Source organism: Schistocerca americana, chromosome X (genome assembly GCF_021461395.2).
Source record: "Schistocerca americana isolate TAMUIC-IGC-003095 chromosome X, iqSchAmer2.1, whole genome shotgun sequence".
Taxonomy (NCBI): domain Eukaryota; kingdom Metazoa; phylum Arthropoda; class Insecta; order Orthoptera; family Acrididae; genus Schistocerca; species Schistocerca americana.
The window spans coordinates 676,628,087-676,643,469 of record NC_060130.1 but is presented as its reverse complement, the minus strand read 5'-3'; the positions used below and the strand labels follow the sequence as shown (position 1 = coordinate 676,643,469).

The 15,383-nt window shown below is 38.4% G+C and overlaps 1 protein-coding gene across 1 annotated transcript in view; it reads right to left on the bottom strand.

Moving 5' to 3' along the window:
• Nucleotides 1-15,383, bottom strand: part of LOC124556243 (potassium voltage-gated channel unc-103) — a 700,301-nt gene that overhangs the window by 375,859 nt on the left and 309,059 nt on the right. The window lies entirely within an intron of this gene.

The window sequence follows — 15,383 nt, the reverse complement described above, 5'->3', positions numbered from 1 at the left end:
GCCTGTGATGATAACCAGTCCTTAACTGCTTCTTTCACTTCATCATCTGTGTCGAAGCACTTGCCATCCCCTGTGACAACATTGTCTAAAAGACTGTCACCTTCCTTATGATATCGCTCCAAAAAATCAAGAGCAAAAGCCATTCTTTTCATTCGTTGGGGCTCAGTAAGCAGCCTGGGAACCCAACGGGCACACAATTTGTGAAACTTCAAATGTTCAGACACAATTCTGTACAAAGTTGTTCTACTCACATTCGGAAAATGCATGTCTACGTCTGTAATAGTGAATCGGCGATCTTCACGAATTTTTTTGTCAACCGCATTGACCAAATCGTCTGAAATCACTGATGGTCGGCCACACCGTGGTTCATCGTGCACATTATCCCGTCCTTCATTAAAAGCTCGCACCCACTTGCGCGCTTTACTGTCGCTCATTATGTTAGGACCGTACACTTCAGTAATCTGCCGATCGATTTCCGCCGCTGAATTGTTTCTTGCAGACAAATACCGTATCACTGCCCTTACTTCACAATCGGCGGGCTGATCAATTGTCTTAAACATTGTAAAGTGACACTGTGAACTACACTCAGCAACAGTAACAAAGCGAATGGCGGCGTTTGACGCGCAAGGCTTGCCGGGAGTCGGCGCGCATGCGTGTTTTGTCATTGGCGCCAAATTTCAATAGTTACGGCGAATCGGACCTTACTTTTGGAATAACCCTCGTATTTCCAGGAACATTCTGATTGTAAAAATATTTTATCAGAATAGAGAAAGTTATGCAGAAACTAATTGTCAGGTGACTTCATGTGATTATAGGGCATAATAAGGCACCAAATGGACCATCAGTTCACAGATAGAAAGGTTCTTTGAGACAGATTCAACTGTAAACCTTAAAAGTCCTTGGTGTTGTCATTCTGGCCAAAGTGAGCAGAACATTGTAGTGGTTTGTGGCAGTGTGGCTGTTGGCCCAATGAAATCAATTCATCACCATTCCCAACAACTGGGCTTAAGCTTTTCTTCTGTACATAAAATCCTCGAGTATGACTTCTATTAGCATGCCTATAAAATTAAGTTGATGCAGCAACTGAAAGTGACAGATCACCTGAAGAGGCAACAGTTTCTTGACTGGGTTCTGAGAGGATGACAGGAGAATGACAGCTTTGCCAACAAAATCATTATGAACCACACTACCACTTAAATGGTTTTAAGAACAAGTAGAACTGCCATATCTGGGTGGTGGCAGAAAATCTTTGCATGATCCAAGAAAGGAAAATGCATTAACAGTGAGTGATAGTTTGGTGTGGCTTTTGGTTGGTGGACAAGCTGTGACAGTTAATGGAGGCTGATAGTGTACAACAGTAAGGGAGTTTTTGGGGCCTCATTTGGATGGAATGGACACTGAAGATCTGTGGATTCAGCAGGACAGTACCACCTGCCATACTTCCTGCAAAACAATTCAGTTGCTCCATGAATGGTTCCTGGATCACCTCATTCCATGCAATGCTGACCATCAGTGGCCACCAAGGTCATGTGACTTAATTCCTTGTGACTTTTTCCTTTGTGGTCATCTCAAGTCAACAGTGTACGACAAAACCCTCAAAATATCCATGACTTGAAGGAGGAAATTTTATGAGTTGTCAGCAAAATGGATGAGAAAACTTGTCATACAGTCATAGTTAATTTCATGGACAGGGTTCTCACATGAAAGTACAGCAGAGGAGGTCATATGCCTCACATTTTTCATACATGAAATGGGAAGGTTAGATGAACAGTTTATGTATTTTGTTTCTATTTTTTTGTAAAAATAAACTTATTAGTTTGATATATCAAAACCAGCTCTCTTAGTCAGAGAAGAATCCACAACAAATTTGGAAAAAAAATTGCCCTTGAAATTATTTCCTACAGAGCTGCATCATCTACCATAGGTTTCTATACTATCAGTACTACTAAGAACAGCATATTTTTTGGTTGCACACAGATATAGTATAAAAACCACTCCATTATGGCACTTTACCTTAAGATTTATGAATTCAAGTCTGACATCAGAAAACAGCTTTAACTACAATATCTGAAATCTCAAAACACTCCTTTGTTCCACAGCTATCTGCAATTCTGTTGCATCACTCAGTTGTCAATAAATACTAGTGTGTTCACTATCAGCATGTTTTACAGGCTTTATATGTAATGACATTCATTATTAGTCATGTACTGCATAACTGATACTTTGTAATGTGTTTGTGTCTCAATAATACCAAATATATATATATATATACATATATATAGTACAAAAATTATTCATTGCTTTTGTAGCTTTAACCTGAGATGATGGTGGTGTGTATGCAATGGAATCCTATACCATCACTCCATGTACTGAGCCTGAATGATAATAATTAATAGAATCTGGAGTTGTTCCTGGAACCTGCACATACAGACACATCCATTGTGATTCTGTATACAGAACTGGGACTCTTCTGAAAAGATGGTGTGGTGCCATTCTTGAGTTCAGTGTCTTTGGCACATCATTGTTGATGCACCTCTTCCTGCTGCCACATGAAGTTTGGTTTCCATGTTGATAGTCTCCAGTGCTCCAAATGTCATCACACTTTCCATGTGGAAATATGTCTTACTGTAAATAAGCCCACTTCCTGATTAAAGGTATGTGTTATATCACAGTCTTGATAGGCTGATCATATTGATGAAGTCTAACCTGTGCTGGTAAATGTTTCTCCTTCTTACATAGGGCATAATAGAATCCTCTCATGCACAATGACCACTCAAATGTGATTTATGAATGAGAAATCTGTTGTGTAACCTTCCTTATACACAGAATTTAGAGGGCATTACTCCTCCTTGCTTCAAGCAATTGTGTTCAAATGATAATAACTTTCATATCCAAGTACTCAGTGCACATCATACTATTTTGATGTTTGTTACCTGCTGTTTTAATAGTCAAAAGTGCAATTTTGTGTGGTTGTTCCACTTTAAATCAGTTTATACACTGAAGTGCCAAAGAAAGTGGTATAGGCGAGCATATTCAAATACAGAGATATGAAAATAGGAGGAATACAGTGCTGTGGTCAGCAACACCTATGTAAGACAACAAGTGTCTGGTGTAGTTGTTGGATTGGTAACTGCTGCTACAATGGCAGGTTATCAACATTTAAGTGAGTTTGAATGTGGTGTTATAGTCAGTGCACGAGTGACGGGACACAGCATTTCCAAGGTAGTGGTGAAGTGGAGATTTCCTCATATGACCATTTCATGAGTGTACCCTTGAATATTAACAATCCAGTAAAACATTAAATCTCTGCCATCACTGCAGCCATAAAAAGTTCCTACAAGAACAAGACCAATGATGACTGAAGAGAATCGTTCAACATGATGGAAACCATACCAAAACTTGCTCCAGATTTCAATACTAGGTCATCAAAAAGTGTCAGTGTGTGAACCATTCAATGCTACATCATCAACATGGGCTTTTGGAGCCAAAGGCCCACCCTTGTACCATTGATGACTGCATGAGACAAAGAATTACACATTGCCTGGGCCCGTCAACACTGACATTGGACTGTTGATGACTAGAAACATGTTGCCCTGTCAGACAAATCTCATTTCAAATTGTATTGAACAGATGGATGTGTATGGGTATGGAGGCAACCTCATGAATCCATGGACACTGCATGTCAGCAGGGGACTGCTCAAGCTGGTGGAGGTCCTGTAATGGTGTGGGGCGTGTGCAGTTGGAGTGATATGGGGCCCCTCATAGTCTAGATATGACTGACAGGTGACACATATGTAGGCATCTTGTCTGATCACCTGCATCCATTCATGTCTATTGTGCATTACAAAGGACTTTGGCAAATCCAGCAGGACAATGTGACACCCCACACATCCAGAATTGCTACAGAGTGGCTCCAGGAACACCCTTCTGAGTTTAAACACTTCTGATGGCCACCAAACTCCGCAGACCAGCCCTGCAGCACTACTTCAGATATTAGTCCAGTCCATGCCACTTTGTGTTGCAGCACTTCTATGTGCTCATGGGAGCCCTACATGATATCTGGGACGCGTACCAGTTTCTTTGGCTCTTCAGTGTATAATCCAGTCCTTGCACTCAGTCTCAGTGTTCAGTAAGTTTTCCTGCATTTTGCTGCAATTGCTGGCATTTTGGTCCCATTATATACAGCATAATGATTGTAAATAACCTCATGGAGTTTTTGACATTATCGTGCAGGTCATTAATGTGTATGTGAACAGTGATGTGAGACTGCCGTGATGTACACCTAAAGCTACTTTCTTGTCTGGTGATCACTTCATGTTGAAAATGACATACTGAAGTCTTCAGACCATTCACATAGCTTGTATGATACTCCATAACCCCACCTTTTGTTGACTAGATGTTGTACATTAAAATACATACACCATAATTTGTCAGTGCTAACAGGCAAGAACAGCTGCTTTGAAAAATACACACTGTCATTTGGTAGCACTAGCAGCCAAGAATAGCTGCTTTAAGGTATGTAGTAAAATATTGTTTACAGTTATGATATAATTGTTTATCTTCTATTATAATTATGGTTGGCACCAATTATAATCATGTTTCATTGCACATTTAGCTAGAAAGGAATACATCTACTTCTGGGCTGCTGGTAACAAGGAAACAAAGATGTGGCATTCCATTAGATGAGGAGGGGCTACACTACAATCTGAACTATTAAGTAAATAAAAGTGACTCAGTGACTATGACTTCTCTCCTGCATCTGAAAATGACCCAGCTTACAATCCCCAAGATTCAAGATCCTCTTCAGATCTAAATGAAAGTGATGATGACTCCTGTTCTGATAAGGTTCATGGTACCACACATAATTCTGGTAATGGTAATGGTGTTGATTAAAATGGTATCCCAATTTATAAAACAATTGCACAAAATACACCATGAGTAATTTTTATTTGGGATTCAGAAGTTAATATTTCCATAAATTTTGACATCCATTCTGTTGTTTACAAAATGTTGGTAAGACAAGGCATATTTAACAATTTTGTGTTCAAAACAAACAGATATGCATCACAGAAACCATCCAATATGCTACCAAAAAAAAAAAAAAAAAAAAACTTGACTGGCCAACAGGGCTGACACTTATGAGGAAGAAATAGGTACATTTATTGGCATAATACTAATTTTAGGGTTAAACAAAGTCTCAGAAATTTCTCTTTATTTGTTAGAGAAAACACTGTATGAAAATAAAGTTTAAAAGCCACTATGCATCATGACCAGTTTCTAGTGTTATTACCTTTCTGGCATTTTGTTGATGATGATGCCCCTAGAAACAAAAATGACAGGACTTACAAACTACAGTTGTTAGACGAACGTCTGCGGAGCAACTTTCAAACTGTTCCGACCCCTGGAAGAGATGTGGTAATTGATGAATCTATGATTTCTTGAAGAGAAAGCTTATTTTTTAGGCAGTATATCCCCAACAAGTCCCACACATATGGTGTAAAACAGTAAAAAATGTGTACAGAGGAAAGTTAAACTTTTTCCTTTGGTATCTGTCAATGGAAAGATGACAAACTGCAAGATGCAGGTCACGCTGAACCTATCACTATGAAAATATATGGGCGTCTTTTTGGAAAAGATGACATTCTTTATGCTGACAATTTCTATACAAGCATTTCTCTAGCTCATAAGTCGTTACATAAAAATACGCTTCTCTGAGGAACTGCTTCTCTATGGAACAATTTGTCCAGATGGAGCAGGACTTCCTGAGGATATTGTCAAGAAGAAGCTTAAAAAGAGGGAAATGTGTGGAGAAGAGAACAATAATGGAGTCAAAATTTTTAACTGGGTGGATAAAAAGAGAGTTGTAATGATTTCAGTTGTTCTTGCACATACAAAAGAGAAGAAGGGAAACTAAAACATAAAATCACATTGAGATTCTTAGAGAAAGATGAGTAGCTCAGGTGAGTAAAGATAAGGAAAGAAAATAACTGTGGCTACATTTTGGACACCAATTAGGAAGTTGCCTAAACTAACTTACAAAAACCACAGAAATCTCAGATCATAATTACAATACTGGGATTTTAACAGTGTTTCATCAAGAAATGAGTCCAGGATCTTAAAAACCACAAAACCTCATTAAGTATCTTATATAAACAAGGATGGGGAAAGGAACTGGGTGTTCCCTTGTTGAAAGATCCATTATAATATACGATATGTTTTTCTGTATTATGACCGTGAAGAGATTTACAGAAGTCACACTTCCTTTAAACCTTTCTTTTATTGTTCAGGTGGTCAATTTGTAAAACAAATTGCTAGCCATATCTTCATCTATATCTACATCTATACTCTGCAAACCACTGTGAAGTGCATGGCAGGGAGTACATCCTATTGAATGAGTTATTAGAGCATCTTCCAGTACCATTCACATATGGAGCACAGGAAGAATAATTGTTTAAATGCCTCGGTGCATGCTGCAATTAATCTAATCTTTTCCTCATGATCCCAATGAGAGGTATATTTAGGAGGTTGTAATATATTCCTAGAGTAATCATTTAAAGCCTGTTCTTGAAACTTTGTTAGTAGACTTTCTCAGGATAGTTTATGTCTACCTTCAAGACTATGCCAGTTCTGTTCTTTCAACATCTCTGTTACACTCAACCATGGGTCAAACAAACCTGTGACCATTCATGCTGCCCTTCTCTGTATAAATTCAATATCCCCTGCTAGTCCTACACGATACAGGTTTCACACATTTGGGCAATATTCTGTGATAGGTTGCGTGAGTGATTTGTAAGCAGCCTCCTTTGTAAACTGATTGCATTTCCCTAGAATTCTACTGAGTCTGTTACCTGATTTATTCATGACTGAGCCTATGTGATCATTCCATTTCTTGTCCTTACTAAAAGTTACATGCAAGCATTTTTATGAGTTTACTGATTCCAACAGTGACTCACTTATATTATATTCAAAAGATACTATGGTTTTTTTTTTCCTTTTGTGAAGTGCACAATCTTACATTTGTGAACATTTAAAATAAGCTGCCAATCATTGCACTACTTTGAAATCTTATCAAGTCTAACTGAATATTTGTGCAGCTTTGGTCAGACTGTATTTCACTGTAGATAACTACATCACCTATGAAAAGTATGATGTGGTACCAAGTCAAATGCTTTTTAGAAACTGAGAACACTGCAGCTACCTGAATTCCCTGACCAATGGCCTTCAGGATGACATGTGTGAAAAGTGTAAGTTGGGTTTCACATAATCTATGTTTTGGAAATCGATGCTGGTTGGCATGGAGGAAGTCATTCTGTTTGATATACCTCATTATATTTGAGCTCCTGTCACAAGCATAAGTGAATTTATATGTAAAAAGATTTAGTGGTACAAATGTATGACAAACAACTCAGAAGTCTTATGTAGGTAAATTTTAGTTTTCCTGGAGTGAATCATCTTCAGTCTTTACAATCTCCAGACACTACACCTCTTTCTGATCATTGACATTCTGTTCACTGATGGGCTTTAGCCAGTCCTCCAAGCTCTTACCCTCATCAGAGGCCTCATTAATTAATGTTTCACCATTAAGTAAAAGAAAAGGTATGATCATCATTTTATTCTGACTCAATTTCAACATTCTAAAAACACAGTTATAAGAAGCTTAATTATTGGTGTATGTGATTTATCCTAAACCAACTAGATTACTGTGAACTTCTCATAAAGTACCTAATAAACACCAAATGAGTCATTTTAAATTAGCAAGAACAACTGAGAGAGAGTGAGTATGAAACAAAGTAGCACAAGAAAAAGAATTTGACACATAATGCATGGCCAAATATTATGATCCAAACTATACACTATGCAAGTTTCAGTTGTAAGAAATAGCAAACTAAATCTTAGTTCACTGTTTCCTGTAATTATAAGGCTTTAACATAACGATAGCACAGTTAACTGATATTACCATTAAACATGTTGACCAAATTTCTTTTTACAACACACAGCTGTATAGCATTTCAGTAATTTAATTAAAAATTTTAGCTCAAATAGCAGCTCAGAAAAAAATACAATTGTTACTATATCAGTGATTAAAGTGTATGACTATAAAAAGCATTCCTATGAGCACATGAGACAGGAAAAGCAATGATGTATGTGACTTCCATGAAGTATTCAAGCTGAAAATGGGAAACAAAATTTTAAATGTGACTGTATTACATGAAAGGAAAGAATGTTGAATGTCCTTTAGAAGAAAAATATTATAGCTGATGTCATCAGAAAAGGAGCACTGAGGAGAAGAAACTATAACTAAATTTAGTTCAGGATGTGGTAGAAATAACACGAATGGAAGTGAACAATGATGGGACTCAGAATACGGAATTCCTGCTTTCACAAGTATAGTAAGAAATTTCTGGTAGAATGTAATTAATGTAGGAATAAAGAAACCAGTCACCAAGCGCACATGCGCAAACACACACACACACACACACACACACACACACACACACACACAGAGAGAGAGAGAGAGAGAGAGAGAGAGAGAGAGAGAGAGAGAGAGAGAGAAGGGCATGCACATGGTTGGTGTAGGGGTTGTGTTGGTGGGCTGGAGGGGCTGGGCTGTGTCAGGTGATGTGGGTGGGCAGAGAGAGAGGTGGGAGGCAGGATTAGATTAGATTAGATTAGATTAATACTAGTTCCATGGATCATGAATACGATATTTCGTAATGATGTGGAATGAGTCGAATTTTCTAATACATGACATAATTAGGTTAATTTAACAACATACTTAAGTTAATATAACAACTTTATTTTTTGTGTTTTTTGTTTTTCTTTATTTTTTATTTTTATTTTTTTTATTTTTAAATATTTTTTTTCTTTTTTTTCTTAATTTATATCTAAAAATTCCTCTATGGAGTAGAAGGAGTTGTCATTCAGAAATTCTTTTAATTTCTTCTTAAATACTTGTTGGTTATCTGTCAGACTTTTGATACTATTTGGTAAGTGACCAAAGATTTTAGTGCCAGTATAATTCACCCCTTTCTGTGCCAAAGTTAGATTTAATCTTGAATAGTGAAGATCATCCTTTCTCCTAGTATTGTAGTTATGCACACTGCTATTACTTTTGAATTGGGTTTGGTTGTTAATAACAAATTTCATAAGAGAGTATATATACTGAGAAGCTACTGTGAATATCCCTAGATCCTTAAATAAATGTCTGCAGGATGATCTTGGGTGGACTCCAGCTATTATTCTGATTACACGTTTTTGTGCAATAAATACTTTATTCCTCAGTGATGAATTACCCCAAAATATGATGCCATATGAAAGCAATGAGTGAAAATAGGCGTAGTAAGCTAATTTACTAAGATGTTTATCACCAAAATTTGCAATGACCCTTATTGCATAAGTAGCTAAACTCAAACGTTTCAGCAGATCATCAATGTGTTTCTTCCAATTTAATCTCTCATCAATGGACACACCTAAAAATTTTGAATATTCTACCTTAGCTATATGCTTCTGATTAAGGTCTATATTTATTAATGGCGTCATACCATTCCCTGTACGGAACTGTATGTTACTGTGTCTTATCAAAATTCAGTGAGAGTCCGTTTACAAGGAACCACTTAGTAATTTTCTGAAAGACAGTATTGACAATTTCATCAGTTAATTCTTGTTTGTCAGGTGTGATTACTATACTTGTATCATCAGCAAAGAGAACTAACTTTGCCTCTTCATGAATATAGAATGGCAAGTCATTAATACATAATAAGAACAACAAAGGACCCAAGACTGACCCTTGTGGAACCCCATTCTTGATAGTTCCCCAGTTTGAGGAATGTGCTGATCTTTGCATGTTACGAGAACTACTTATTTCAACTTTCTGCACTCTTCCAGTTAGGTACGAATTAAACCATTTGTGCACTGTCCCACTCATGCCACAATACTTGAGCTTGTCTAGCAGAATTGAATGATTTACACAATCAAAAGCCTTTGAGAGATCACAAAAAATCCCAATGGGTGGTGTTCGGTTATTCAGATCATTCAAAATTTGACTGGTGAAAGCATATATGGCATTTTCTGTTGAAAAACCTTTCTGGAAACCAAACTGACATTTTGTTAGTACTTCATTTTTACAGATATGTGAAGCTACTCTTGAATACATTACTTTCTCAAAAATTTTGGATAAAGCTGTTAGAAGGGAGATTGGACGGTAATTGTTGACATCAGATCTATCCCCCTTTTTATGCAAAGGTATAACAGTAGCATATTTCAGTCTATCAGGGAAAATGCCCTCTCCAAGGAAGAGAGTTTGGGGCTGGATAGCTAGCAGCTTGGAGCTAGGCAGCAAGTTTTCTGGCTGGAAATGTGGGGAGGGAGAGGTAGCAGGTGTAAGAGCTAGGCAGGTGATGGATGGGTGCTGGACTGGGGAAGAAGGGAGCAAGATGGAGGTGATGTGGAGATGTGAATCAAGAGGGGGTGATAGAACAGAGAAAGAGGAAACTGTTTGGTGGAGGGTGTGGGGACAATGGGTTAATTGAGATGTTGGGCAGGAGGGTTATGGGAGCATAGGATATGTTGTATGGTTAATTCTCTTCTTTGTGGTTCAGAAGTCCTGGTGGTGGAGGGAAGGATCCAGATAGCCCAGGTTGTGAAGCAGACATTGACATTTAGTGTTCTGTGCTCAGCGGCATATTGTACCACTGTATAGTCATCTTTACTTTTGGCCACAGTCTACCGGTGGCCATTCATTTTTGTGGACAGCTGTGCAGTAATTGTGGCAGTGATGGTATATGACATGGCTGCTTTCACAGGTGGCTCTGCCCCTCTGATGTGGTACAATAAGCACATGACCAGACTCGAATAGAAACTGCTGGGTGTGTGGATTGGGCAGATCTTGCACCTGGGACTTCCACAGGGATCCACATGGCAAGGGGGTTGCAAGTGGCACAGGGATGAACTATAATGTTGTGTATGTTGGATGGGTAATGTAATGCAGCTTTACAAGGGATGGGTAAGATTTTCCTCATTTGAGGCCATGATAGTAGATAATAATCAAAGCCCTGGCAAAGGATATGGTTGAGTTATTATAGACCACGGTGATATTGACTGATGAAGGGAGTGCTCCTTTGTAGATAATTCTTTGGGATAGTAGGAGGATGAGGGTGTGGTGGATATGTACCAAATGTGTGGAGGATACATACCAGGAAATCTATTTGCAGACAGGGTTTGGGGATTAGTGCCCACCTGTGAAGGCCCTTGTGAGGCCTTTAGCACGCTAGACAAGGAGGTCTTGTCACTGAAGATTCACTATACACTGGTGGCAAGGAAGCATAGAAGGTATATTTTGGCATGGAAGGGATGACAGCTATCAAAGTGCAGGTAGTGGTAATAATTATTTCAATGGTTGCTTCACAACTGGGTCCATCCAGGTCCTTCCCTCCATCACCAACTTCTCGAAACTACACAAATGAGAGTTATCCTTGCAATGCATCCTTCACTCCTGTAAACCTGCTGGCCTCAATCTCTGTCAGTCCACTACTCCCAGACAACACATTCCTCTTCCCTTCCCCATCACCCCCTCCTGATTTATGTCTCCATGTCACCTTCTTTGTGCACTGTGCCCCACCAGCTCTGGTAAATGTGCATCACATGCCTAGCTTGTGTGGCTGCCACCCCTCCCTCATGCATTCCTAGCCAGAAAACTGGCTGCCTCCCTCCAATCCACTAGCTAACAACCCCTAACAAATCTTCCTGCCTTCTGCCTCTCATCCCCTCTACCCAGTCTGCCCAACCCAACACAACCATCACTCCACTCAGTCTACCTGTTTAACTGTAACCATGCCATAGAAACTTCTAACTTGATTGACAGTCTTATACAGCAGTTAATTTCTAGAAAATCCAACAGATTCATAACAGCAGCAGTTACAGAACTGTTGAAGAATCTTTTGCAAGAAGGAATTATAGAAAATTCTTCAGATCATCTGAAATATTTTTTTTTATGATTGTGTTGATAAAATAAAAAAAAGTGGACCCCTGGTCAGTATTCGGACATTGAGGTTCTACCTTGTATTCATTGTGACAATCTGCCTCACTGGACTCATATTCAGGATCCTTTTAGATTTTTGTCTCAATATGTTCTTCCTCTGTCTGCTTCCAGTGATGATTCATTATTTGAAAAATCTGAACATCTTAAGAACACAATGAAACAGCATATCAAAGATCAGGTAATGGAGAAAGTACCTCTAGAAGAAATATGGGCTGCAATATTTAAAAAATGTGGAATTTATAATGTTTCTTTGGGAAATGTAGAGCAAATTGTTAATCTTGTAGTATGTCTGCCAGGTATAAATGCTGCAGCAGAAAAAGTTTTCAGTTTGATTAACATGTACTGGCATAATGAAAAAGGCCATACTAGTTTTGATACAATGGCAGCTATTACTGTTGTGAAAACTCAGTTCAGTCTATCTTTCACAGAATTTTTATGATTATCTTCTTTCTCACAAGCAACTATGAGAATCAATTCATTCTTCAGATAAATGTAAGAAAGTTAATCTCAGGATGAAGTGAATAATTTTTATCTGATTACTGATTGGTAATATTAAATAGTGTTTTAGGATTAAAAAATTGTGTGTGTGTGTGTGTGTGTGTGTGTGTGTGTGTGTGTGTGTGTGTGTGTGTGTGTGTGTATTTTCTGAAGAAAACAATTTCATTTATATATAATATATCTACATTTTCCTTTCCAATTCACAAAATAGAAGATACATTCTTGCTATGGATTTTTTGGCTTGTGAATCATCATAGGTCTATTATTGATTTCAAAACATTACAGTAACTGACAAGAAAAGTAAGTGTACATGTAATTACAAAAAAACGTATGAGCAAAACAAAAGAATGTATACTAAAAGACATTTTAAAGAGTCAGAATATCTAATTGGTCTAAATCTATTTGTAAGGGTTGTCCTTTCACTTCTGTACTAACAAGGGAACCTCCCCATCGCACCCCCCTCAGATTTAGTTATAAGTTGGCACAATGGGTAGGCCTTGAAAAACTGAACACAGATCAATCGAGAAAACAGGAAGAAGTTGTGTGGAACTATGAAAAAAATAAGCAAAATTTACAAACTGAGTAGCCCATGTGCAAGATAGGCAACATCAAGGATTGTGCGAGCTTACGAGCGCTGTGGTCCCGTGGTTAGCGTGAGCAGCTGCGGAACAAATGGTCGTTGGTTCAAGTCTACCCTCGAGTGAAAATTTTACTTTCTTTATTTCCACAAAGTTATGATCTGTCCGTTCGTTCATTGACGTCTCTGATCACTGTAATAAGTTTAGTGTCTGTGTTTTGTGACCGCACTGCAAAACCGTGCAATTAGTAGACGAAAGGGCGGTCCTCTCCAATGGGAACCGAAAACATTTGATCGCATGGTCATAGGTCAACCGATTCCTCCACAGGAAAACACGTCTGATATATTCTATACAACACTGGTGACGGCATGTGCGTCACATGACAGGAATATGTTGTCGACCCACCTAACTTGTACACTTGGCGAATGGGTAAAAAGATTCTTCTACCTTGCCCGATTTAGGTTTTCTTGTGGATGTGATAATCACTCCCAAATTAGTGATGAAAACATGAGAGTTTGTCACACAAACTGCAACAAATGAATCCAACACAGTTGCACAGTTTTCCCTGTGCTCTGTCAAATCATATGTTTTTAACGTTTTCAAATTTTTCCGTGTGTAGACCGTCAAATCCTGCACATGTCCAAGCAAATCTGAACAAGTCCTGGAATTTTGGAGAGTGAAGTTGATTACGTCTGGGTGCCTGCTCACACTAACCACGGCCCTCCTAAGCTTGCACTATCCTTGATGTTGCTTATCTTGGCCATGGACTACTCAGTTTGCATATTTTGCTTATTTTTTTCATAGTTCCACACAACTTCTTCCTGTTTTCTCGATTGATCTGTGTTCAGTTTTTCAAGGCCTATCCACTATGCCAACTTATAACTAAATCTGAGGGGGGTGCGATGGGGAGGTTCCCTTGTAAGTACAATAAAAATCACATTGTGTTATATTGGTTTATGAATCTGTTAATATGTATCTACCACTGTATGGTAGTTTTATTAGTGCTCTTGATTAGTACTCTTGTTACTGAGATATTTATGTGTGTTAATCTATTACAGCACTTAATAACTGAGTTTTACATAAATACCATAGGGGAGAAATTTTAGTTAGCCCTCCAATAAACGTAAGGTATACCAGTGACTTTTTTCTGTTTCATGAAGAGAAATAATATTAAAAATGAATACTGTCAACTCCTGACATTTGTCATTTGTACACAATCTCATTCTGTCAATGGATATTTCTGTGAATATCAAACCAGTTATCCTTAATTCACATACAACAGACAATTGCCATAACTAAAGCTGTGAGATCAGGTCATCAGTCACGCCTGGAGAGCTCAGTCAGTAAGAGGATTGTCTGTGTAGAGCAAGAATTCATTTCTGGGTCCTGATCTGACACAATTGTATGTACCAGGAAGTTTAAAAACAGTGAATACTCTGCTGCAGAATGAAAGTTTCACTCTGGAACTTCTGTTAACCATACATAAGGTACAGCAGTCAGTCATCTAGAAGAATGTTACAGTGATAAATTTTTGATAAATTTTACAAAATCACAAGAATAAATTACCACATACATTTTTTTTTCTTTGAACAAAGTTGCAATATTTGCCATCATGAATGATCTTGAAGTCAATAACTGTATTTAGATACATTGAAGTGGCCTAAGGCTAAAGGTGTACAAGAATTTGAGAAATACACCAAAAACTTACATATTATGTAAATTAAAGGTGGAGGGGAGATAAAAGAAAAGAAAGGGAAGGAACTATTGATATCAGTTGCATCTGGAGTTCATGCGGAATCTGCGGCAGTGAGTGGAAATGTAGGCCAGACTGGGATTTGAATCTCGAATCTTCAGCTTACTAGGCAGTTGTATGAACCACTGTACCATCCAGACACAGTATTTATTGCAATTGCATGGACTATCTCAGCATGCATCCCAGCCGACCCACATTTCCGCCTAGCACTACCTATTTGCAGTTCCCATCCACATCCTCCAAGTTTGTTGCTTTGAGATTGCTGCAGGAGGTTGAACATAACTGTGAATCCACACTGAAGGTGGTGGATTCATTGCTCACCGAGGTGAATCAATTATATGACTGTGTGGTGACTGTTCTTTCCGATATGTCTCAAAGTAGTCAGCATGGAGGACATTGATGGGGACTGCAGGTAGGTGGCACTAGGTGGAAATGTGTGTCAGCTGAGATAGTCCGTGCAATTGTGATAAGCCGGCCGGTGTGGCCGTGCGGTTCTAAGCGCGTCAGTTTGGAACCG